Genomic DNA, 27,037 nt, shown 5'->3' with positions numbered 1-27,037 from the left:
GTAGCAGCAGGGGGAGAAGATGATGGGGGTGGCAGCAGGGGGAGAAGATGATGGGGGTGGCAGCAGGGAAGAAGATGATGGGGGTATCAGCAGGGAGAGAAGATGATAGGGTAGCAGCAGGGGGAGAAGATGATGGGGTATCAGCAGGGGGAGAAGATGATGGGGTAGCAGCAGGGGGAGAAGATGATGGGGGTAGCAGCAGGGGGAGAAGATGGGGCGGCAGGGAGAGCAGCTAAGGGGCAAGGGGTACAGCCGGGTGGCAGGGGGTATATTCGGGCGGCAGGGAGCCAGGGTGAGCTTCCGGCAGAGAGAGCAGGCCGGAAGCTCACAGTGCAGCCCCGCGGTGCCCGAACTTCTCTGCTTGGCGGCGCGCAGGATGTGACGTCATCACGCCGCCAGGAGAGAAGTACGGCACCGCAAAGACGGCAAGGAGAGAGGGGGCGGTGCCGCGGCGGACTCCGACGACAGCACGCCACAGCAGAACATCACTCGGGGGCCCATTGGGCCCCGAAAGTGATGTGCTGCTGGCGCTGCTATGCAAGATCTTAATGTGGGCGGCGCGGGCCCCCCCGGAGCCTTGGGCCCCGGGCGGCCGCCCAAACCGCCCACATTATAATCCGCCATTGTTCTCCCCCCTAAAGGTGGAGGAGAGAACAACACTACCTCCTCTCTTGAGGGTAGAGAGAAGACGACCGAGGTAGAAGGGAAGTGACTAACTGACCCCAGCCAAAAGCTCCACAGCTATTGGGGTTACTATGGCACCCGGGGAGTCACATGACACTGGCCAGTTGCATCATCACACCATTAATAACAGGCAAATGTATATGCATAGAGAAATATGAGAAATACCAGACTTGAACACTGGGGCGACATAACACAACTAGTTTGCAGTGGCCATTAACTCTTTCCAGTACAGGCACAAGTGAAATACTGATATACACAGAGACACATAGAGAGATGGAGAAACACAAAAAGAAATCTTCTGTACTGGGACAGTGCACTGGAGTGATTCTAGTGACCCCCACCTGCCTGATAATCGAGGACTCTTAGGGTACGTTCACACTTACCGGATCCGCAGCGTATTTTCTGCTGCGGATCCGCTGCGGATTTCATTTAAATAATTGCGGATCATGTAGGTGTGAACGCACCCTTATACTAGAATTTAGGATTGTGTGCTGGTACAGCATGTGACGTGCGGCTCTAATTATTCTTAAGCTAAGGGGATCAATAAGGCCATCAACTTATGCAAGTGGCCCTAAAAAGTGTATGACTACTAAAGGTCGCTTATAGTATTCCCCCGTTCCCCCCGTGTCAGATTTTTATGACATCTTTGTCTGGTCCCAGACAAATATGCTATCTTTATGGGGTGTTGAGGGATACGTTTTTAAAGTGTCCTCATTACAAACCTTTTCGAAATGGGAGCATATAGTGGGAGATCCAGAAATAGCTGGTAAAATTTTGGGGGGTTAGCAAAAATGAGAGCCTGTGTGATAAACGAGCATTGGAGAGAAACTTACTTTAGAATAATTCAATGGGCAATTTATGGGTGGTGCATTGGATTACCAGCATAACTTGTTCTGGGACTGTGTTTGTAATTCAAATCACTCTTAAACCAAAGCAAATTTTCCCATAACAAAACATTGAAATGCAGAAATTGGTTCCCCACCCCAAAAATAATGATTTATTCTGAATAACATGTAAAACAAATGAAACAAACATTCAGAAACAGCTGAATATCTCATATTATAAGTTACTGTACAGTATAATGTCTAGGAAGTGCACAGAGCTGAAAATACAGCCGCAGTTTGTAGATACAGGATGGAACTGCAGATCCCATAATGCAGTAGCGTAGTACAACAGGCTAGAAGCAGGGCTGCTGTCAGAGGTCTGGGTGGTCACATGACAGCAGTGAGGAAGGGGGTGTGTTCAGCATAGACCAATGAGGAAGTGATAATCACAGAGCTGTGCAGGAAGACAGTGACAGAAACTTTTCTATACAGCAGTGTGAATGGCTAAGTGTGAGTGCAGGCACATTATAGCAGGAATGGAGAGGATAGGAAACACAAGGGCGGACAGAGCCTGCAGGGAGGATGAAGGAATGAGCAGGACATATGTGGGCACATAAATACAGAACTCTCTGTGAGGGGGTGACAGCTCTGCCAGAGGTGGATCTGCCATGATTTGGAAGTTGAGGGAGACTTCCTGGCTCAGAGTATAGTGCTGTAGACCACACTATGCAGACCATGCCCCTCCCCCCCTCCCCCTCCCAACCTGTACAGTGAGCTCTTAAACCAAAGCAATGCTCTTAAACCAAGTTACAATTTTCAAAACCTGTGAGCTCTTCTTGCAAAACGCTCTTAATCCAAGTTACTTTTAAACCAAGGTACCACTGTAATAGATTGAGTATTAGAACCTGAAGCTAATGGTTTAGATGGTATCCTATGGGCACTTTTAATCATAAATACAGTGTACTTCGGTTTAAGAGTAACTTTGATTGAGAACGTTTTGCAAGAAGAGCTCACAGTTTTTCAAATTGTAACTTGGTGTAAGAGCACTGCTTTGGTTTAAGAGCTCAATGTACTGGGTAGGCAAGGGGGATGGTCTGCAGCACTGTATTCTGACCCAGGAGGTCTTCCTCACCTTCCAAATCGTGGCAGATCCACTTCATGCTGGGTCTTGGATCAGGGGACAGGACTGTAGAGGTAAATAGCTCTTCATAGCTATAGCTCCTCTCTTCCTGGACAGAGAGTGCTTCATGTATGTGCCCTCATTCCTTCATGCTCCCTGCAGTCTGTCAGCCCTCGTGTTTCCCATCCTCTCCATTCCTGCTATAATGTGCCTGCACTTACACTCAGCTATTTACACAGCTGTATAGATCCGCGACCACAGACTATTTTAGGGGACATCGAACTCTATTCAGATGATCCACAATTCAGATTGCCACGATTTGCCCCGTGATCCACGCTGCAGAAAAATAGAACATGTCCTAGTGCGGAGGTGGAATGTGATATGAACTGCCTAGTAGAAGTCTATGGGATTCGTGTTTTTAACTGATTCTACGCATGCCACATCTGTGGAATCTGTGAAAAAGAGGGATCTCGGCAGCTAATTTGGCCCCGCACGTGTCCCCATTGCCTGTTCCCCCAGCTCCCAACACATGGTCCCTGTGCAGGATATGTGGGGCAGTATATTGGGGTGTCCAGAAGCCAGAGCCCCCACTGGGTGAAGACAGCAGCCTGGAGGGCCCCCCTACCGGGCCTTGTTACTTTTATACCGACATATTTAAGCCAGCGCCACACAGCAGGTAGGGAGTTACAAGTCCCAAGTCAGATCCTTCTAGGTGTCATCTCAGTAGTGATGTATGCTGGTATTTATAGTCCCACTACATCTACAGTATGTTCCCTTGCTGGCCATAGCATGCTATATTAGCAGATTTGAGTCAGTGCAGCTAATGGAATGTATCATTGAAATTAACACTATTATAAACTAGCACTGTATAATTTGCACAGATCCATGGAAAACATGAACACGGATTCAATCACAGATGGTTTTCCACGGATCACGTATCTAGCAAATCAGAGCCCTTAAAAAAATCACTGGATGTGTGAATGAGGCCTTAATTGCAAACCAAAATAGTACCGAGCAACAACTATTTCTCACAAAAGAACAAGACCAAACAATGAGCAGTGTCGGACTGGGGTATCTGGGGGCCACAATAGGAAATGATCCTGGGGGCTCACCAATAAAGACCCAGTGAGAAATGGCATGTCAGTCAGTGTTTGTGCAGGTTCTAAAGCTGGGGGCCCATCGGAGGATGCTACAGTCCTGTGGTGGGCCCGTCCGAAACTGACAATGAGTAACAGTTATTTCTCAATAAAGTCCAAGCTGTTATAGGGAACAACTGTAATTTATCACTGAAGTACAGGACCAGCCTATAAAAAAAGTTATAGTTATTAGTTGTAGTCATTTCTCACTAAATTAAAAGACGAAACGGTAATGGGCGACAGATATTTTTCACTATTCACAATTTTTTTTTTACCAAACAGGAAATGAGAAACGGGTATTTTTCCCTTTAGTGCAATACAGTAAGTAGTGACTATAATTTCTCAAGAACAGTAAACAATAAGAACAGTAGAAAACAATAATTACCCACTACAGTGCAAAGGGAACAGTAACGAGTAACGATTATTTCTCACTAAAGTGCAGGACCAAAAAAAAAATTGCAAGGCCGAGCAGTAATAAGCAATGGCTAATTCTCAATAAAATGCCGAGCAGAACAATGATGAGCAACAGGTATTTCTCACTAAAGTGCAGGGCAGAACGGTAATGAACAACAGTTATTTCTCACTAAAGTGCAGGGCAGGACAATTGTGAGTGACTCTTATCTCTCACTAATGTACAAGGCAGAGCAAGAATTAGCAAAGTTAATTCTCACTAAAGTGCAGGGCAAAGCATAAATGAGCAGCAGTTAGAACAGCGTGATGTTTAATATGCCGAACAAATCTAAGATATTTCTATCACTGAAACACTAAAGTGCTATGTACAGCAATGTACGAGTATATAATAGTGAAACAAAAGTTACAGGTTCAATAGTAATTGGCAGCAAAGCTATGCAACGACTCCTAAGGCAGATAAGTCCACCGACTTATAAATATGTTAAAGGACCAAATATAATATGTTACAAACGAATACCACTTATTTCACCAGAGGTTGAGCTTCAGAGTTTGGGACCAAAGTACCCTTAAGAATAAACAGACTTTCACCACTCTTCAGCCCAAGCCTGGACTGTTTTCTTTTTTTTTTTTCTTGTAATTCTTCTACCACTCCTACCTCACGAAAGTTCCACTTACCTGACCCCCCTAAAGCAGTTTTATCTTTAAACACCCACTCCCTTTTCACACTGACTCCGATGTCCTGTCGGCAACTCAGCAGTCCCTCTCTTACAGAAACTAAATCGTTGGACCTGGCAACCTCTTGCCTTTCACCTGGCTTCCATCCTTGACATCCATCTTATGGCACCCGATAAACAGCTCCGTCCCTCCTCATGGTCCCCACACTTTCGACAGCTCCTGCTCGACTCCCTGATCCCTCCTTCATGTGGCTCATCATCTCGTCTTCCTCAGCTGCCTCTCATCCTTGTCCTGTTACATACAAAGTTCCAACAAAATTATTATTATGATGGTGCTGCACGGTGGAGTTCCTACACCCCTACATGCTCCTCCTGGACTGAGTGAAGTCTGCAGCATGGTAATTTGTGTTGCTGGCACACAACATTGTGGTTTTATGGTTTTACACATGCACACATTTGTGCCCATGTTATGGCTGCAAGTTTCAGCCTCGGAAGTAATCACCAAAGTAATTAAAAAGGCTGTCCGTTTAGACCTGCAGTTGGGCCAGGTCTTCCAACCATAATACTATTATGCTTATGTGACTACATACTAAAAACATTACTTATACAGAGAGCTAAGAAAAAGTATTTAGAATAACTTAGAATTTAAGCAATTTTTCTTAACAGGGAAACATCTTAAAGTGTAGCCAGCCTTCAACTACTTCCTGCTGGTTTATGTTCTATAACCCTCTGTCATCTGTTATTGTTACGCCGCCATTTAATGTCAAATATTTGCTGTTATTTCAAAACAGCGGCTGTTATATTGAAATAATAGCAGTTATTTACTGTTATATGGCGGCCATCCACTCAATTTCAACATTGTGTGGACAGAGCCTTTCTGTGTTTTTAATCCACTCCTGTTTTGGTTGCAATATGAGGACCACAATACTGACTGAAATATACGTAGTGTGAACGCAGCCTCAGTCTGGAATGATGGGACAGCTCAATAGACCAACTGTACTCTCTTGCTGCTCAACTCTGCTTTAGAGTTGTCATTAACAGCAATATAAGCTTTCACTGAGCTGTTGTGCACTCTTCTTCGATTTCCCTGTCACTGTATTTGTAAAAAATACATTTTGTACAATCCTTTACCTTGTACACATCATGTCTAATCTGTATACTTTTTTTTATCCTTAGTTCAGTGCCCAATCGCTCAGACACTCTCGGAGGCGGCGGCTTACTGTGGAGGACTTCAACCGAGCACTGCGCTGGAGTAATGTTGAGGTACTGTGATAATGTAATATACTGAGAATCAAATGAATCTTAGTTAAAGACTTGAAAAGGACCTATCATCACTTTAAGGGGTATTCCACCAATAATCTGAGCTGGGTTAGCGAGTATAACCCTGCCCATTGAAGAGATGGAGGACATGTTCAGTGGGCCATGCCTTCAGGAAGCTGAGCAGAGTTTTTGTGACTACATTTTCTCCATCTGTGCAGTGTTCTGGGTTGTAATTTTAACCGGCCCACTACAGAGACATAAGAAACATGATCTAAGTGCCTAATCATTTCTCTGGGTTTGTATGTGGTCCCCTTCCCTCTGCGTCCACTTTCCCTTGCGTCTCCTTCCCTCTCCGCCCCTTCATCCCTTTCACCTCCGTTCATCCCCCTCTGTCCTCGGTTAGGAGGAGCACAAAGTGTCCCCTCTACTGCCAACTTGGGGGAGGGAGACCCTCATAATGTGGTGAGTGTGCTGTGTTTGGGGGCTCCGGGTGGTGAGCGTTTTGTGTGTGCTGCCTGTGGCGTGCTGGCGCTAGGCCTGAGGAGACTGGGGAGTAGTGGGGGGCTGTTCTGGACACTGTGCTGATCAGTCTCTGACTGCTGGGCACTGTGCTTCTGTGGCATTAGGCTTCTCTCTGGGTGCTGAGTACTGTGCTTCTGTGCTATTACACCTATCTCTGCTGGGCACTGTGGTGCTGTGGCATCAGTCCCCTTTCTGACTGCTGGGCACTGCACTGCTGTGGCATTAGAACACTCTCTTCTGGGCACTGTGGTGCTGTGGCATCAGTCCCCTTTCTGACTGCGGGGCACTGCACTGCTGTGGCATTAGAACACTCTCTCCTGGGCACTGTGGTGCTGTGGCATCACTCCCCTTTCTGACTGCTGGGCACTGCACTGCTGTGGCATTAGAACACTCTCTTCTGGCACTGTGGTGCTGTGGCATCAGTCCCCTTTCTGGCTACTGGGCACTGTGCTGTTGTGGCATTAGAACACTCTCTGCTGAGCACTGTTCTGCTGTGGCAGCAGTCCCCTCTCTGCTGGGCACTGTGCTGTTGTGGCATTAGAACACTCTCTGCTGAGCACTGTTCTGCTGTGGCAGCAGTCCCCTCTCTGCTGGGCACTGTGCTGTTGTGGCATTAGAACTCTCTCTGCTGAGCACTGTTCTACTGTATCATCAGTCCCCTCTCTGCTGGGCACTGTGCTGCTCTGGCATTAGAACTCTCTCTGTTGAGCACTGTTCTGCTGTGGAATCAGTCCCTTCTCTGGATTTCTCACTAAAGAGGATTTCTGTCTCGGTTTTCTATGAATCCCCATAGAAACCTCTCCTGCCCTGTACAGTCCCTGTCTCGGCCAGAGATGTCAGCAGAGAGCACTGTCAGACTGAAAATAAAACAGCATTTCCTACATGACATACAGCAGCTAATAAATATGGGAAGACTTAAGATTTTTTAATAGAAGTAAATTACAAATCTATATAACTTTCTGACACTAGTTGATTTAAAAGAAAAAGTAGTACCCCTTTAAAGCTGTCTAAATTAGAATCCATCAGGATGGTCCTTCCTCCCAGTTCTACCAAACTTGATTGATAGATCTGCCAGAAATATAGAGCTCTATCAGTCAAGGTGAGCGGGCAGACAGAAGCACCGCTAAAATTCCTTTTAAATGGCTTATCCCAAGATTAAAGTTATTCTGTATCCACAAAATAGGGGATAAGTAACCCGTGACAGCAGCAAGCATCCATCATACATTCAGATATTATAGTTAGCTAACCATATTGGTTACCAGAAGAGTGTCCGCTTTATCATACATATGAGAAGCAATGTTGTTTCCTGGGTTATTATCTATGATTGGGCCTCTGTATTTTAGCCAATATATGGTCATGGATCCCCAGACCCAGTTTCATTCCGCACTGTTAGAGATGGTGACTGTCACTGTGCTGAGGATTGTGATGTAAATTTGGTGGAACTGGCATTAGCTACAAACATTCCCAAAGGAACTGCAGAAACCGCTGTAAGAGGTAAGAAGTCATCTTTCCTTCAGTGAGCTAACTTTCACAATTTTGTAGAATAATGGTGGATCAAACGTAGGCACCAAAACCCTTTTTGAAAGCCAGGTTCAGATCTCCGAATTCAGAAGAAGACGCTGTCAGATTAGAAATCTTCTTTATTGTTTAAATGTGACTCGTTTCGGGGGTCCACCGCCCCCTTCATCAGACATAACATCTTCCTTTACCTCCATGCTTTTATGTACAGCATAATTGAATGACCCGGAACAGAATCACTGACCCTGGAGGTCACATGACATCACCCTCCATTCATCTCTTTAAAACATTCATCTCGTTAAAAACATTGTTCTCATTTAAAAACAGTAATACATCTTGCTGATATAAAGTAGTAAAAACAATATCAATATAAGAGATATATAGGATAATCTAAAAGGATTAACTTGTTCAAGTTTCATTCTAAGGGTGCCTTCACACCTACCGGATCCGCAGCGGATCTCACTTCTGCGGATTCGCAGCGAGATTAGCTGCGGATCCAGTATCATTCACCCCTATGATAGCACATACTCGCAGCGGGATTGACATCCCGCTGTGAATATGTGCATTAACCCCCCGCTGTCCGCAGCCCCGCCGCATCAGCCCATCCCCGGCCGCATCCAGCATCCCGCATCCCCCATCCCCGGCCGCATCCCCCCCCATCCCCGGCCGCATCCTGCAGCCTGCCGCCGAGAGCTTACAGTACCTGCTCGGTGGCGCGGCTGCAGTGAGGCTGCCAGCTCCGGTCCCGCTCAGATCAGCTGAGTGGGACTGGAGCCGGAGCCTCACTTCAGCCGCTCTGCCGAGCAGGTAATGTATGCTCTCGGCGGCGGGCTGCAGGATGCGGCCGGGATGGGGCATGCGGGCTGCAGAATGTGGCTGGGTAGGGGGATGCGGCGGCGGGGCTGCGGACAGCGGGGGGTTAAAGCACATATTCACAGCGGATGTCAATCCCGCTGCGAGTATGTGCTATCATAGGGGTGAATGGTACCGGATCCGCAGTGGTTCTCGCTTCGAATTCACAGAAGTGAGATCCGCTGCGGATCCGGTAGGTGTGAAGGCATTAAACTCATTAAAAGCCCCTTATTATGACTCTAACATGATCTGCACCTCCAGCTAAAACCATGTAGTTACTGTGGCTCAATGAAAAAGCACTTATCCATGATGAATCCATCCAAGCACCTCTGGGTTCACACCCCCGACTAAGGATGGTCCGAACCTGCCGAGGTTTGGGTTCGTACGAACCCGGACAATGATTCTTGCTGTCTTAAACCTCCGTGGAGAGGGTGGATAAAGCGGTCCTGGAATGATTGCCGAGAGTCCGGGTCGTACGAACCCGAAACTCGGCAGGTTCGGACCATCCTTATCCCCGACTGTTCAAACATGCATGAATGCACCCCTGCACCTCCCATAATAATAAATTATTTATTATAAAACCCTTGTTTTAAGAATTTTAAGACCTATAGTTAACCTTGAGGTTACCTGGTCAGCTAATTTTGTAATAGTTGTTTCTTTACTTTGATAAGTTGTCTTTGCCTTTTCCAGTTCACGTATCTTACCTAGACAGTAAAGGAAACCTGGAGCCACAGGGGACAGGTAAGTGTAGATATATTATTCCCTATGTATGTTTTGGATAGTACTTTTTCTTATAATCTCCCTTCAGTTCCTGCTGCAGTCTCAATGCTAACAGATGACCTTTTGAAATATTATCAGCGTGTGACAAGAGCCGTGCTAGGCGATGATTTGCACCTTATGAAGGTACGCTTCAATGTCATGTATCCAACAGTAGAGAACATCTACCAGTAATTCACTAGGGATTTGTTAGCATTTTACTTTTTATTTAAACTCCTTTATTCATAATAGTTTATTTTTTCTATGTTCAATCCATTCCAGGTGGCACTTCAGGATTTGCAGATAAACTCGAAGATTGCTGCATTGTTGCCCTATTTTGTGTATGTTGTGAGTGGGTGAGTATATACCTACCAATATTCTAGTGATCTGTCAGTAGTTTTGTTGCAGAATTTCTGTAATTTAAAATTAATTCCATTCATCAGAATGTACAAGGCTTCTGGCAAGCCCCTTTCAAATGAATGAGATAGTAACCAAAAAAATTTCAGAAAATTCTGCCACATGTAAATTCACCATTATATCAAATGGATAACTTGTTCTAGTCATGTCATCTATTCCATGAATTCCAAGACTCCTTCATTTCTGTTTTTTAGTTAAAGGGTTTTCCCAAAATACTTAGAAAATTGGGATACATGTCTGATTGTGGGGTGTTCCGACCTCTGAGGATTCCCTGCGATGTCCAGAATGGGGCGTTGACTCTTACCACTAGGCTGGCACATGCTCCATTGCATTGTCTATGAGAACACTGAAGATTCCAAAGTTGGGGCCTATTCACGAGATTGTAAAAGGTCCCAGAGATCGCAGATGGTACCTCTCCCCAATGATCAGACACTTATGCCCTACTCTGTGGATAAGGGATATGAGTTTAGGGGCTGGTATGCCCCTTAAAACTCATCCCCATCAAATAATTAAAGGATATTTGTGAAAAAAAATATCCTATCCTTTTGTTAATATTATAGGCATTAAAGGATTCAGTTAACAGGGACTATGCAATATGCTAATTTGCAGTAAACTAAGGTTAGAACCTCCTAACATGAAAGGGGTGTAATGCAGCCCATATTTTTGTATCAGTATCTCAGGAAGAATGAATTGGTTTATTTGTGCAAGGTCAAGGACAGCCAGAGGCGGACTCATTAACCCAGCTACATTAACAGAGCACTAGATTGCCAATCAGGGCAGTTTCTAGGTATTTTTGGCAACAGGGCAGTTCTTGATAAAAGATTCCTACCATAGTAATAATGTCCCCCTGTGCTGTGTCCCTATAGTAATAATACTCCCTGCATAGCCATCATAGTAATAATGTCTCCCTGCATTGCCCCCATAGTAGTAATGTTCCCCTGTTCTGTGCCCCAACACAAAAAAACATTATACTCCCCTAAAATCCTCTCTTCTGGCTCTCTCCTCTCTAGCCTGTCAGTCACTGGAGGGATCCCCCAGCAGGCATGATGACATCATCACTGCACCTGCTGGGAGATCCGTCTGCTGGGAGAGGGGGGGGGGGCTGCTGTCAGACAGTGCCAGGTGATCCCTAGCTGTCCCTATTGATACTTTTCTGAATTTAGTGACAAGAAAAATTGGAAAAGCTAGATGCTTACTCTGGCCTACTAACAAATTTATCCAGGGAAGATATTAAATCATTGTTAGATCTGGAAAGCAATGAGTTGTTCATTATACTAAATAAAGGACACTGTGCCTGAGGATGCTGAATGACAGTGAATGTTACCAGGTACTTTTGGAGGATCCATCTGTGCCTTTGTTGAGAAATTAAAGAGGTTGCCCAGAAATAGTATAGGGAAAAAGTAGGAGATTGCAGGGATCCAATCTCTGTAACTCCTGCTACTCTCTATATCGGGCCCTTCTTGCTCTGTTATGTAAAGAGCCATGGGTATGGCAGGCAGAGGTCGGCCTCCCCGCGATCTCCTATCTTCCCCCTATCCTGTGGATAGGGGAAAAGTATTTTTTCTAGACAGCCTCTTTAAAGGGGAAGTCCGGGCAAAATAATGTAAAGATATGTTATCGCCCAACAAAAGTTATGAAAATTACTAATAGACACTTATTATGGAGCAGCAGGAGTCAGCAGTTTACGTGACGTGACATCACCAACTTTACAGAGGCCTGAACACTCCATGCTGTAGTAAGTGCAGTTGGGCAATAACATATCTTTACATTATTTTTCCCGGACTTCCTGGAAGTCCGGGCAAAACTATTTTTAATATGTTATTACTTATGGAAAGTTAGATAAATTTCTAATGTACATTAATTATGGGAAATGCACATATAGGGCTATTTCCCTTAATTTAGTAGATCAGGGAGACTTCAGATTCTCTGAAATACTGTGACGTCACGAACCGGGGGTGTAATTACAATGGAGTGTCTAGCAGGGGCGCACTATATATAGAAGTCAATGAGTTCCATTGACTTCTATATATAGTGCGCCCCTGCTGGACACTCCATTGGAATTACAATGGATGTGTATGTAAATGTAATATACAGTATGTTTTTGAATGAATACATTTATGGAATACTTTGGGGAGCAAGTGTCCTTTCTCCCAAAGTAATCCATAAATGTATTTAACCAGTACATTTGGAGGGCACCGAGCAGGGCAGCCGAGATGTGCCTATGCATCTACCTCCCCCCTCCCTTCCTGCTCGGTGCTGCTGCTGCCACATATACACAGTACTACTCCTCCCATCCTCTGCTCATAGTATGAGCAGAAGATGGGGGAGTAGTACCTGTGCTATCCCCATAACGCCGCCGCACAACTGCTCCTCACAAGGGCTTCAGCGTGCCCCCTCTGGCGCTCCCCCTCCTAGCTAACGATTTCTAACTATCCAGCCGCTCGCCACCTCTCTCAGGCGCTCATGGTGCTTCCTGTCCCCGGCCGGCATGCAGTGCGGACCGGGAGGCGGTATGTGGGAGCAGAGAGCGGCGGCGGAGAGAGGCGGTAAGCAGCGGGATAGTTAGAAATCGTTAGCTAGGAGGGGAAGAGGTGGAGGGGGCATGCTGAAGCCCTTGTGAGGAGCAGCTGTGCGGCGGCGGTGTTATGGGGATAGCACAGGTACTACTCCTCCATTATCTGCTCATACTATGAGCAGATAATGGGAGGGGTAGTACTGTGTATATGTGGCAGCAGCCGCACCGTGCAGGGAGGGAGGGGGGAGGTAGATGCATAGGCACATCTCTGCCTCCCTGCTCGGTGCCCTCCAAATGTACTGGTTAAATACATTTATGGGTTACTTTGGGGAGCAAGGACACTTGCTCCCCAAAGTATTCCATAAATGTATTCAATCAAAAACAGAAAAACTAAAAAATCATGTGCCTAATCGCACTGTGTGTGCACGCTCAGTCGTCATCATACTATCTGAAGAGAGTGAGAGTCTCAGAGGAGGAATGGAGCCGGCCAGAGACTTGGCATGAACATCTGAAACTCCTGAATCCTGCGCACTGTGGTGATTTATTTTGTTATATTTTTGTATAAGAAGATTTGTTATATCGCATAAGCAAAAAGAAAAAAAGAAAAAAAGTAAAGTAAGGAAATTTCTGAAGATATGAGTGTCCTGATTACTTTATTTTCACTGTTCAATCAAAAACATACTGTATATTACATTTACATACACATCCATTGTAATTCCAATGGAGTGTCCAGCAGGGGCGCACTATATATAGAAGTCATTGGTACTCATGACTTCTATATATAGTGCGCCCCCTGCTAGACACTCCATTGTAATTACACCCCCGGTTCGTGACATCACAGTTTTTCAGAGAATCTGAAGTCTCCCTGATATAGTTTGGGCCGGAGTTGTCCTTTAGGGAGCATTCTGGAGGGAGTATGGACAAATTTATCAATAAAGAGAAATATCTGTATATGCTACTGACACATCTATCTTTTATGCCTTGCCAAAAAATCCATAAAGGTCTACGCCCTTTGTGTGCTAAATCAATAGAATTCGGCATTGACTATTACGCAGAGAGTGAGCACAGTACAAGGCACAGTATAGATTTTTTAAGTAAATTAAATATATTGACCTTAACCAACAATGTTATTGGCAGGCATCGATGTAGAGTCCCTCTATGGCTCGATCCCACATCAACAGGGTCTACAGGCAGTAGATTAATATCTGAGAGGAAGTCATTAGGTCAAACATAACAAGTCTGATTTAAAATTAATAAAATGTATTCTTATGTCATATTCTTATCATTATGTTTTGTTTGACCAAAAATACTAGCTCCAACACGGCAGTAGGGAGCCCATGTGCCCCTACCTATGCCACCCTTGTTCTGGGTTGGTGGGGAGAGATATCTGCTGGGTGCTTAAAATCTCATTCTAAAACACATTATATTGATGATGTGCTCCTTCTCTGGGCTGGTACAATAAATAATTTTCAGAAGTTTATGGAGACTCTGAATGTCAACTCCATTGGTTTCACATTCACCAATGAGATTCGGGAGACCTCCATGAACTTCTTGGGACAATTTCCAGACAAGGCAATAGATTGATTTTCTCATTATATTGTAAACTAACATGAACAAATAATCCCCTTCACTGGGGAAGTCACCATCCTCTGTCTCTAAAAGGGTTAACTAAGGGGCAATATCTCAGAGTGAGGTTCAGATCCTACAGACTAGATTCCTTGAGATGGCTAATCCCCAAAACATCCTGAGGGATGCATTTCAGTATTTCCAGTCGCAACCAATGGAACAATTACTCACCACGAAACCCGGCACCAAGAATGCACGTTTGAACTGACTAATAGAGACTAATGACAACAAAGTGTTTGAAATTAGGGGGATACTTGATAGATTCTAGCCTTTTTAAAACTCAATACGAATATTTCGGGGGTGATTCATTATATACCCCAGTATCACCTTTAGAAAGTCTTAAAGTCACATACTCAGCTCTCCCAGCTGCAATGTCACGGCCTAGCTGAGCGAGTGCCCACTCGGGTGTCCCGTCCCTAGTCACTGATTGGCTGAGCGGGCAATTACTCAGCGGGGTACGTGACATTGCGGCTGGATGAGCTGCAGGACAACAGTAGCTGTCAGCTGGTCCCAGGAGCGGTGCTACTTGGCACAAGGATGGGTAAATTTACTTTGTTTATTATTTTCCCGCGCACCCCACCTGCTTTCTTGCTTTTATGAGTTTTGCAGGACTTCTCCTTGAAGGGGTACTCTGGCAAAAAAATTTTTTATTTCAAATCAACTGGTGTCAGAAAGTTAGATAGGATTGTAATTTACTTCTATTTAAAAATCTCAACTCTTACAGTACTTATTAGCTTCTGTATGTACTGTGTGTTGTTTCCCTGTCTATGTTCCAATACTCGCAACCGAGTGGGACTTAAGGGGTTATTTATCAGGGTGGTGTGGTGCTCTCCCCATCATGGAGGCACCCCGTTGGCAACAGGCTAGAGATATCTGGCTATCCCGTGTTTTGAGACTCGTAACTGAGGCTCCACGGACTCTTGTTTTGCATATTTAAATTTTTGGGGGCATCAGTGGAGACTCTTGATTGAGTACTTCATTGGAATTTTTTTTCGCTGTTCTCCTTGAGTTCAGTGATTACTGTGTTTTTTTGGTTCATTTGTAATTGCCCCAACTAGCCAGAATCCTACCCCACACTGACGAGGGGCAAATACCCCGAAACAGCTGTCTGTGGGTGGAGGCCTGCCTTTGTAAGCCCTTGTTATGATCGCAATACTCGCATCTTGAGTTAGACATTGACAAAAGGGGCCACCATGTTGTTTCCCTGTCTATGTTCCAATACTCGCAACCGAGTGGGACTTAAGGGGTTATTTATCAGGGTGGTGTTGTGCTCTCCCCATCATGGAGGCACCCCGTTGGCAACAGGCTAGAGATATCTGGCTATCCCGTGTTTTGAGACTTGTAACTGAGGCTCCACGGACTCTTGTTTTGCACACTTCTGTATGTACTGCAGGAAGTGGTGAATTCATTTCAGTCTAACACAGTGCTCTCTGCTGCTACCCCTGTCCGAGACAGGAACTGTTCAGAGAAAAAAGAGGTTCTCTATGGGGATTTGCTTCTGCTCTGGACAGTTCCTGTCTCAGACAGAGATGTCAGAAGAGAGCACTGTGTCAGACTGGAAAGAATCCACCACTTCCTGCAGAACATACAGCAGCCCGCACGGCCCCCTTGCCACTTGTCTCTTTAAGCATCCTCAGAAGCTGCGGCCGCGCAGCTTCTCGGGATGCACAGATCGCTTTGATGTTCCGCCCGCACAGTGAACGGGCAGAACATTAAAGCGAGCAGAATGCAGGAGCAGGACCTGTCAGCGTCCTGCTCCTGCATTCCCTCCCATAAGCTGCCGGCACTTTATACCAGCAGCCTATGGGACGTCGGGACGTGACCTCTCCGGCAGGTGTGATGATGTGACGTCATCATGCCTGCCGGAGGTCCCTTCCCTGCGGCTCGCAAGATGGAGCCAGAAGAGGAGGAGAGCTGCTCCCTGCAGCCACACAGCGTGGATTAGGTGAATAGGATGTTTTTGTTTTTTTTTAGGGGCACCTCTGGGGGCATTATTAGCTCATGGGGGCACCTCTGGGGGCATTATTAGTTTATGGGGGCACCTCTGCTGGCATTATTTGTTCATGGGGGCACCTCTGGGGGGCATTATTAGTTCATGGGGGCACCTCTGGGGGCATTATAAGTTCATGGGGGGACCTCTGGGGGCATTAGTAGTTCATGGGGGCACCTCTGGGGGCATTATTAGTTCATGGGGGCACAGCAGGGGATCCTACATACATGGGGCATCCCACATTCCTACTCGCTTTACTGCACATAACACCAACAGCGCAGTTACTTTGGAGCCTACAGGAGGGAGAAAAGAAAGGAAGTTGCTAGAAATGTGCGGAGCCTAAATTGTTTGTCTGGCAGGTTCTGAAAAGATGAAACGTATCTGGAAGGAATCATCATGGAGGACTGGACTGGATGGAGAGGGAAAGGGAAAGTGACGCCTCAGATCAAAGAAGACGTCACCTGTGAGTCACTGTATGACAGTTTTCTTATTTTATAGAACATCATTTAGTAGGGGTGCCCCGAGCTAATTTTTTTCCAAGGGGTGCCCCGAGGTGGAAAAGGTTGGGAAGCACTGCACTAGACTGTCCCGCTGCGCCTGCTGGCACATGCTGTCATCTGATTGGGCCAAGTACCAGCACCCCCTTCTTCAGACATCTGCGTTGGCGGCCCAAGCTGTGTCCTATGGCCGTACCTTTATGGCTTTGAGCTCCAGCTTGTGCTGCAATCCACCTCTCCTCAGCGTTGAGGCCCCTCCCCCAGGTCAGATGACATCACTGTACAGCCGGCAAGTAACATCAGAGAGTACAGCAATGTTGTGATCCGGTGAGGGAGGAGCCTCAACCCTGCGGGAACCACTTACACCACTGAGGAGAAAAGTGGACTGCAGGTGACATCTACATTATCTGTACTCTGATATCACTGTGTTATCTGTGGTGTTACATAGGACTGCAGGTGACTACATTATCTGTACTCAGAAATATCACTGTGTTATCTGTGGTGTTACATAGGACTGCTGAGGACATCTACTACATTATCTGTACTCAGAGGGATATCACTGTGTTATCTGTGCTGTTACATAGGACTGCAGGTGACTACTACATTATCTGTACTCAGAGATATCACTGTGTTATCTGTGCTGTTACATAGGACTGCAGGTGACTACATTATCTGTACTCAGAGATATCACTGTGTTATCTGTGGTGTTACATAGGACTGCTGAGGACATCTACTACATTATCTGTACTCAGAGGGATATCACTGTGTTATCTGTGGTGTTACATAGGACTGCAGGTGACATCAGGTGACTTATCCAGGTTGCAGAAGTTCAAACTTCATCGTGCCCTGCTGACAGTTTATTATGGGAGTTGTAGTTTTGCAGCATGCGGCTCTTCAGGTTGCAGCACTACAACCCCCATCGTTTCCAACTGGCAGTTCATGATGAGAGTTGTAGTTTTTCAGCTGGAGAGTCAAAGATTGGAATACAATGATTAGACAATGACACCGTACAGTCCATTAATTATAGGGGGCAATAGTGCAGTACATGAGGTGGAGGCAGTGACAGTGCATTAGAACATGGTGGCACATTAGAGTAATTAGATATAACGTTAGATATGACTTTGCCTGATCGGGTGAGATGGGGGGGGGGCCCAAGCTAAAATTTTGCACCAGGGCCCATCAGCCTTTAGCTACGCCCCTGACAGCAGCTGATAAGTACTGGAAGACTGGAGATTTTTAAATAGAAGTAATTAACAAACCAATTCTAACGATTTATTTGTCTAAATGCTGATCGTTACAAAAACCAAATTGTTGCTTCAAAATCATTAAACGATCGATTGGGCGAATTATCGCCCCGTGTAAAGGTAGCATCAAACCAGTTGATTTGAAAGAAAAAAAGTTGCTGGATAACCCCTTTAATGATTTAATAACGTTGTATGTCTCAAAAGTCAAGGAACCTGATTAGATAATAGATCTGTTTGATGTTTAAGATGTGGGAAGTGTAAAGCCTGCAGATTCACCCAAGTAACCAAACACTTTGAATCTGCATAGACAGGCATCCAATACAATATAATTAATTTCATGAGTTGTCTGTGCGTGCCCTCACAATTACATAGGGAAAACCTGCAGGAAATTGTGGAGACAAGTGTTAGAACACATTAGTGACATTAAGCATGGTCGGGAGTCGGGACACGTGCTTACCGCAGCTTATTTTAATAAAGCCATGCATTAAACTAGTCAACCTACTCCCTGCCAGGGAGATTGGAACAGACGTATTTTATGCAAGAAATCTAACTGGATATACAGGCTCCTATCTAAGACACCACATGGTCTAAATGAGAACCTTTTACGTGCTTTATATAGATGTGAGTTGACCCCACCCTTGCTATTTTGTGGTTTTAGTTATTGATTTCAGCCTTGAGTCTTATTAGACAAAGCAATTTTTAGTTTTCACTGAGTAACCAGAAACGATTGCAAACAATTATTTTTGGGAATGACCTGCAATCATTCACCATAATACATGGAACAATAGTCGTTAGTTATGATCGCTTATAATAATTTGTATACTCTAGTATATGAACGATTGTAATTGCAAATGAACAATGTGTACATACACCGAAAGATTTGCGATAATTTTATGCTCTGCGCAAAAGATGCGATTAACAACATAAGATCTAATTATTTGTTAGTTGTTTTAACGTTGCCTGCATACATACGGAAGGTTATGGTGGTGAAAGTGCCAGAGATTTGTAATTTACTTCTTTTAACCCCTTTTTTTACTCCTTGTGTTCAAAAGGCCATAGCGCTTGCATTTTATCACCTACAGACCCACATGAGCCTTTGTTTTTTGCGCGACTAATTGTACTTTGCAATGGCAGACTTAATTTTTCCATATAATATTCTGTGAAACCAGAAAAAAATTATTTGTGCAGTGAAATTGAAGGAAAAAAAAAAAAGGAATTTGTTTTAATTTTGGGGGGCTTTGTGTTTAAGCCAATCGCCCTATGGTAAAACTGACATGTTATGCATGTTCCTCAAGTCACTACGATTACAATGATATGTAACTTGTATGAATGTTATTTTATCTGACAGCTTTTAAAAAATTAAAACCTTTTAAAAAAAAAACTAAATGTGTTTAAAATTACTCTATTCCCAGCCTTATAACGCTTTTATTCTTTGGTAGCTTACTTGCGTATATGTGACTTTTTGATCACTTTTTATTACAATTTTTCTGGATTTGTTGTAACAAAAAATGCGCAATTTTGCATTTTGGCGGGTTTTTGCGCTTTCGCCGTTTGCTGTGCGAAATCAGGAATGTGATAATTTAATAGTTCGATTACGCACGCGACAGTACCAAATGTTTATTTATTTTTATTTATAAAATGGGAAAAGGGGGGTGATTCAGACTTTTATTAGGGGAGGGTATTTTTTATTAATACACTTTTTTTTTTCTTTTTTCTTTTTTTTTTTTTTTACTGTACACTGGGGGACTTTCAGTATTACTGCAGTGATCTCCCATAGACATCACTGCAGTATACTTTATACAGCGATGATCGATCAGATCATTACTGTATTACTCTGTTGTGCAGCAGACCAGAGGAATCGAATGCCGAGTCGGGATCAGCGTCAGAGCGACGCTGAGCCCTGGCTCGGTAAACAAAAGGGATCTCCCCTCCGCAATTGCATCGCGGCGGGGGGATCCCCACTAGACACCAGGGAATAAGGGCCAGTAATACTTTTAAATGCAGCTGTCAGTTTTGACAGCAGCATTTAAAAGTATAATTAACGGGCGTGGCGATCAGACTGCTCCCATTAATAGCCGCGGTCCCAGGCTACACATGGCACCCGGGATCGCGGCGGTTCAGAACTCCCCTCCTGCATCAGGACGTACAGTTACGCCCTAGTGCGGGAAGGGGTTAAAAAAATCTCAAGTCTTCCAGTACTTATTAGCAGCTGTATGTCATAGACATAGATATGTAGGGCAGCTGATACGTACTGGAAGACTTGAGATTTTTTAATAAAAGTAAATTACAAATCTCTGGCACTTTCTGAAATCAGTTGATTTGAAAGAATTTTTATTTCGATGGAGTTGCCCTTTAAATTTGAACGCTATAACAATTTTTTGCACGATAATCTTTCCATGTAATAGGGCCCATAGAAGTTAGCGGTAATTTGTATGGAAGAGTACCACCTACATTTAGCTTGTATATCTTATCAGACTTATTTTTTTTTTTGTCCATGTGTGCCCCTGTGTAACTAGGTTATTCTTAATGCCACTCTGTACCCACAATCTGACACCCCTTCCTCCCCCAAACCGTTTGTACTGTCGGATAGTTGCTTTGAATCTAAGATCTGTCCTGGGGTCTGTTCGGCAGATGGTGCAGTTATTGTGCTTAAAAAAAAAACAAACTACTTTTAAACTTGCAGCCCTGTGTCAAATTGTCGTGGCCTAGAGTGTCTGTGCCCTAGGCCTGCACCGCCTCTCTGTCCCTCCTCCCTACCCTCCTCACCATTAGGAATGCCCCAGGCTGGATTTCTCCTATTCATCACCTGTCTTAACACTGCACATGGGCCTTAACGATCCAGCACATGTGCAGTGTTCAGACGAGAGATGAATAGGAGAAATTGTTCTAGGGGCATTCCTAATGAGGAGGAGGGACGGAGGGGCGTCGCAATCCTAGGGCATGGGAACTCTAGGCCACGCCTATTTGACATAGGGCTGCAAGTTTAAAGTTGTTTTTAGGACAATAACTGCATCACCTGCTAAACGGACCCAGGGACAGATCTTGGATTAAAAGCAGCTATCCCACGGTACAAGCGGTTTGGGGGGGGGGGGGGGCAGATTGTGGGCGCAGAGTCGCTTTAAAACTGAGACTTAATAACTCTTAAAGTAGTGATAAATTCCTCCAATAGATTTATTTTTTTTAAACCAATTGATGTTCTAAAGGTTTTGTTTTCTGCAAAACCGATTTAAGGGTGGGTTCACACATAACGGATCCGCAGTGGATTTTACGCTGTGAATTTGCAGCAAAATCCGCTGCGGATCCTTAAAGGGGTTATCCAGTGCTACAAAAACATGGCCACTTTCTGCAGATATAGCACCTCCAGCTTGGGTGGAGTTTTTCAACTTAGTTCCATTGAAATGACTGGAGCTTAATCGCAAACCACACCTGATCTGGAGACAAAAGTGGTGCTGTCTCTGCAGAAAGTGGCCATGTTTTTGAAGCACTGGAAAACCCCTTTGAGGGTATATTCACACGGGCGGGCTCGCAGCAAGATTCTCGCTGCGAGCCCGGCAGGTCCTAGCAGTTCCCATACACTACATACTTGCTGCGGTCTAAACGACCGCAGGTAGTATGTAATTATACCGCCCTTAACCCCTTCTGCTCCCCCGCTGTAAGCATACTTTACATGTCCTTGCTGCACGGGTCCGGCGTCCTGCTCTCCTGTCCGGCCAATCAGTGTGTTGCCCAGCCGCATCCACTGATTGGCCGGGCGGGAGAGCAGGACGCCGGACCCGTGTATGGAATCTCCTTCAAAATCGCAGTTAAGGATCTGCAGCGGATTTTGCAGCAAATTTGCAGCTTGAAATCCACTGCGGATCTGTTATATGTGAACCCACCCTAAAAGCAGGTTTTGATGATTATACAAAACTATGAGACGTGACAAAATGCTCATGTATAACAGAAGAAACCTGCCCTAAATATTCCTTTGCACCGCATTACACCTTTCTTTTCCTTTTGTCTAGGTCAAGTCTGTGAGTCATGATCTGGAGCAGTTGAGTCGTCTCTTGCAGCTGGTCCGGTCTCTGCTGTCAAATCCCTATTTGTATTTGGGTAGTTATGGATGCAGCCTTATGCAAAGTGTATTGTACTGTGTAACAGAGCCACTTGCCGCATCCATAAACCCCCTCAATGATCACTGGACTTTGAGAGACTATGGAGCAGGAATACTGAGCTGCATATGGTGAGAAATAAAAATGTAAAGAAGTATTTCCATGTGGGTAGGCCTTTAAAGCCTGATAGATGCAAGTCCTGCCTCTGGGACCTGCGGTGCGGCTTCATTCCGGTCGTACTGCGCTATTTGGATCTCACTGTAGGATGTGTTTCTTTAATGGTCACTGCGTAAATAGTGCAGTGGTACACATTTATGCATTTGTCTTTAAGGTCATTGTGAACTGAGTTAAGAACAAGCTGTGAACAACTGTGCCAGATTTAAAAATTGAGTACAAATATAGGAAAATACATTAATTATAAGACCATTTTTATACCGCTCAAGAACCTTTAATAGTATGGTGAACAATGGAGGTAAACTGAAAGGCACCAACACAGAGCGATAATCTGCTGAGGGCGATTCGGCAGATCATAGCTCTCTGTTACAAAATCAAAGATCGGCTGATGACGATGATCATTGGCTGATTATGTCTTTTGGGCCTGACCTAAAATTGCCAGTTGCTGATCGAGCATTGTGTAATGTGTAATAGCGATGCACGGCTAAAGAATGTGTAAAAAGATTAATAAAGTTTATACATACCTAAACCCGCTTTCTGGTGCTTCTGCCCGTTTCCCAGTATCTTCCTGGCTTCTGCTTACTGCTCACAGCCGCCACTGGAACTTCAAAGCCTGTCACTTCAGAGGCTGGCTCTGCAGTTCTCGCAGCAGCTGTGGCACTGGGCAGCGTGATCAGGTATGTATGAATCGTATTATTTTACACTAAAGGCAAGGGCTGCATGGACATCACTAATGATGTCTATGCAGCCCTTGCTGCACGATAGTCAAGCCGTGTAATAGGGTCAGTAAACATGCGCTGATCTAGTAGATCGGCGCTTGTTTACATTAATTATTGGCTGGCTAATACGGCCCTAAATGACTACTTCCATCAACAACAACTGTGTGTATGTAGCTTTTGCTTTGTCTATAAATCCTAGTCGGCTAAAATTTTCTACTCTTCAGGACACATCGGGACTTGGAAGGGTCACTGTATATACAGGTTTTGCAGTCTCTGCAGAAAGTTTTGGGTGACCCAGTCCGCCCGCTCTGTTCCCATTATGGTGCTGTTGTTGGTCTTCATGCCCTAGGCTGGAAGGTAAGTGATTCAGGCGTAGCTTATGATATTTGTATAATATAAAAGTAAGAGAACAAACTAGTCACAGCTTCAACCATATTTTCTGTCATTCAGGCAGTGGAACAAGTGTTGTATCCTTTGCTTCCAACTTACTGGGCTGGACTGCAAACAGTGCTAGATGATCACTCTATGTCCAATGCACAGGTCAAGGCTGATGGTCATAAAGTCTATGGAGCCATCCTGGTAAGTGTACTGTTACTATTGTCTGACTGCTACAATACCGTTCTGCCTTTGGAAAGATGTACGAGCTGTACTACAGTGAAAGGCCTGAGGGGGGCTTTTCTGGACCCCTAGCTGCTTTTTTTTTTTTTTTAGAAAAGTGTTCATATAAGAATGACATAAAGTATAAGGCTATGTTCACATTACGTAAGTACTGTAGTAATCACGGCTGTTGTAACAACATAGTGCTGCCTTCTAAGGAATCCCGGACGGAGTTTATACACATAGTATACACTCCGGCCCGGATCCCTAGTCAGTTTTCTGCGGCCGGTGTTTTAACGTTGTGTGAACATAGCCTTAAACAGCATGGCAACTGTTTGAGATACTACTTTCAGTTACTTTTTACAGGTGTGTGTATATGTAAAATCCTGTCTAATAGTGAACATCAAACTAATACATAACACACGCAGGTCACCATTTAGAGATTCCCATCCACCTGGTAGTCCATGGATAAGTATTTACTACAGACAGGGGTGATTCTAGCCTCTCTGCTGCCGAGGCGAACTATAGAATGACGCCCCCCCCCCCTCCGTCAATCCGCCCACATTATAATCCACTGCTGTCCCCAATAAACATAATGTTTGGTCCCTTTCTGCACAGAGGATGTCAGGAGAGGAGGGGGCTGACTTTATAGGAGAGGTCCCAGCAGCACAGAGGATGTCAGGAGAGGAGGGGGCTAATCCTATAGGAGAGGTCCCAGCAGCACAGAGGATGTCAGGAGAGGAGGGGGCTAATCCTATAGGAGAGGTCCCAGCAGCACAGAGGATGTCAGGAGAGGAGGGTGCTAATCCTATAGGAGAAGTCCCAGCAGCACAGAGGATGTCAGGAGAGGAGGGTGCTGATCTTTTAGGAGATGGTCCCCCTCTTCCCCCCTATAGATGGTCCCCCTCTTCCCCCCCTTATAGATGGTCCCCCCCCCCTTATAGATGGTCCCCCTCTCCCCCCTCCCTTATAGATGGTCCCCCTCTCCCCCCTCCCTTATAGATGGTCCCCCTCTCCCCCCTCCCTTATAGATGGTCCCCCTCTTTCCCCTCCCTTATAGATGGTCCCCCTCTTCCCTCTCTCCCCCCCCTTATAGATGGTCCCCCTCTCCCCCCCCCTATAGATGGTCCCCCTCTTCCTCTCCCCCCCCTTATAGATGGTCCCCCTCTCCCCCCCCCTTATAGATGGTCCCCCTTCCCCCCCCTTATAGATGGTCCCCTCTCCCTTATAGATGGTCCCCCTCCCCCCCTTATACATGGTCCCCCTCTCCCCCTCCCTTATAGATGCCCCCTTATAGATGGTCCCCCTCTTTCCCCCCCCTTATAGATGGTCCCCCTCTCCCCCCCCCCTTATAGACAGTCCCCCTCCCGCCCCTCCCTTATAGATGGTCCCCCTCTTTTCCCCCTCCCTTATAGATGGTCCCCCCCTTATAGATGGTCCCCCTCTTTCCCCCCTCCCTTATAGATGGTCCCCTTCCCCCCCTATAGATGGTCCCCCTCTTCCCTCTCCCCCTCCCTTATAGATGGTCCCCCTCTTTCCCCCCTCCCTTATAGATGGTCCCCTTCCCCCCCTATAGATGGTCCCCCTCTTCCCTCTCCCCCTCCCTTATAGATGGTCCCCCTCTTTCCCCCCTCCCTTATAGATGGTCCCCTTCCCCCCCCCATAGATGGTCCCCCTCTTCCCTCTCCCCCTCCCTTATAGATGGTCCCCCTCTTTCCCCCCCCCCATAGATGGTCCCCCTCTTCCCTCTCCCCCTCCCTTATAGATGGTCCCCCTCTTTCCCCCCTCCCTTATAGATGGTCCCCTTCCCCCCCTATAGATGGTCCCCCTCTTCCCTCTCCCCCTCCCTTATAGATGGTCCCCCCTTATAGATCGTCCCCCTCTTCCCTCTCCCTCCCTTATAGATGGTCCCCCCTTATAGATCGTCCCCCTCTTCCCCCCCTACCTTATAGATCGTCCCCCTCTTCCCCCCCTACCTTATAGATCGTCCCCCTCTTTCCCCCCTCCCTTATAGATGGTCCCCTTCCCCCCCTACCTTATAGATGGTCCCCCTCAGCAGATAAAACAAAAACAAAAAACAGCACACAACTCACCTGCCATCCGTTCCCCCGTCGAGCCTCTCTGGTCTGGTCCCGGCTGATGTGCGGCTGCCCGGGGTGTCCCGTCCTGTTCCCGCAGCGCGCGCATCAGAGAGCTCCCCGTGTGCCTGTGGCTGTGACTTCCGGCGCACGGGGATCTCTCTGATGCGCGCGCTGCCGGAGACAGGATGGGACACCTCCGGCAGCCGCACATCAGCCGGGGGACTAAGGCTGCATTCCCACGTTCCGTGATCCTGACGGATCACGGACGTGGAATGCATTTACCGGAGTCCCCCCACGCCCGGACAGCATCTGTAATGAGATGCTGTGAGCGGGGGAGACTGTATTCATAAGCGCCGCGCTGTAGTAACAGCACCGCGCGGCTGATTCATTACAGCGCGGCGCTTATGAATACAGTCTCCCCCGCTCACAGCATCTCATTACAGATGCTGTCCGGGCGCGGGGGGACTCCGGTACATGGTACAATCAGTGGCGATTATAATGTGGGCGGCCGCCCGAACCGCTCATATTATAATCTGCCACTGAATGCCGCCCCCATGAAGACAGCTGGTGGCGCCGCCTGAGGCAGACGACTCAGGTCGCCTCATGATTGCGGCGCCCCTGACTACAGAGTCTACACACCACATTTCTTATGTCTACAGTTGTCATCACATAAAAGTAGTTGAAGCAATAAGTGGAGTTTAATTTTAAATGTCCCAAACTTTTTGGACATAAAATAAACAGCTTTCTCATAAGGTATGATTCCATATAACCACTTCATCTCACAGACAATTTTAATTTTTCCTCCTCGTGTTTAAAAAACACATAGGGGGACATTTATTAAGTCTGGCGTTTTTTTACGCCGGACTTATAAATGTCCCCGCATCTCCGGCGCTACGGAGATTTATGTAGAGGCGGACTGCCTCTACATAAATCCCGTGCGCGTCGGTGCGCACAGCCGAAAACCTACGCCACCTGAAAGGTGGAGTAGGATTTCGGCGTATCTTTGTGCGGAAAAAATGATAAATCGCGCGGACTCTGAGTCCGCGCCCCCCGTAACGCCCCCTCCACACCCCCTCCCCGCCCGGCGTACTCGGCGGAAAGTGCCGATATGCGAATATTTTATTCACAAATCGGCCATTTGCGAATAAAAAAATACGCAAATCGGCACTTTCCGCCGAGAATCATCCGTACGCCGGATGATACATGTCGCCCATAGTGCTTTAATTTATTCAGCACATATTTTTTGCAACACCAATTGTGCGTTGTAGTGACATACTTTATGATGGGAAATTAAAAGAAAAGCTATTTTTTTTATTTTCTGCTGGCGTT

The 27,037-nt window shown here is 45.9% G+C and overlaps 1 pseudogene; it reads left to right on the top strand.

Annotated features, from left to right (window-relative positions):
* Positions 1–27,037, top strand: part of LOC138780877 (TAF6-like RNA polymerase II p300/CBP-associated factor-associated factor 65 kDa subunit 6L) — a 52,681-nt pseudogene that overhangs the window by 18,688 nt on the left and 6,956 nt on the right.

The sequence above is a fragment of the Dendropsophus ebraccatus genome, unplaced genomic scaffold (genome assembly GCF_027789765.1).
Source record: "Dendropsophus ebraccatus isolate aDenEbr1 unplaced genomic scaffold, aDenEbr1.pat pat_scaffold_904_ctg1, whole genome shotgun sequence".
Taxonomy (NCBI): Eukaryota; Metazoa; Chordata; class Amphibia; order Anura; family Hylidae; genus Dendropsophus; species Dendropsophus ebraccatus.
This window is presented reverse-complemented; position numbering and strand designations above follow the sequence as displayed.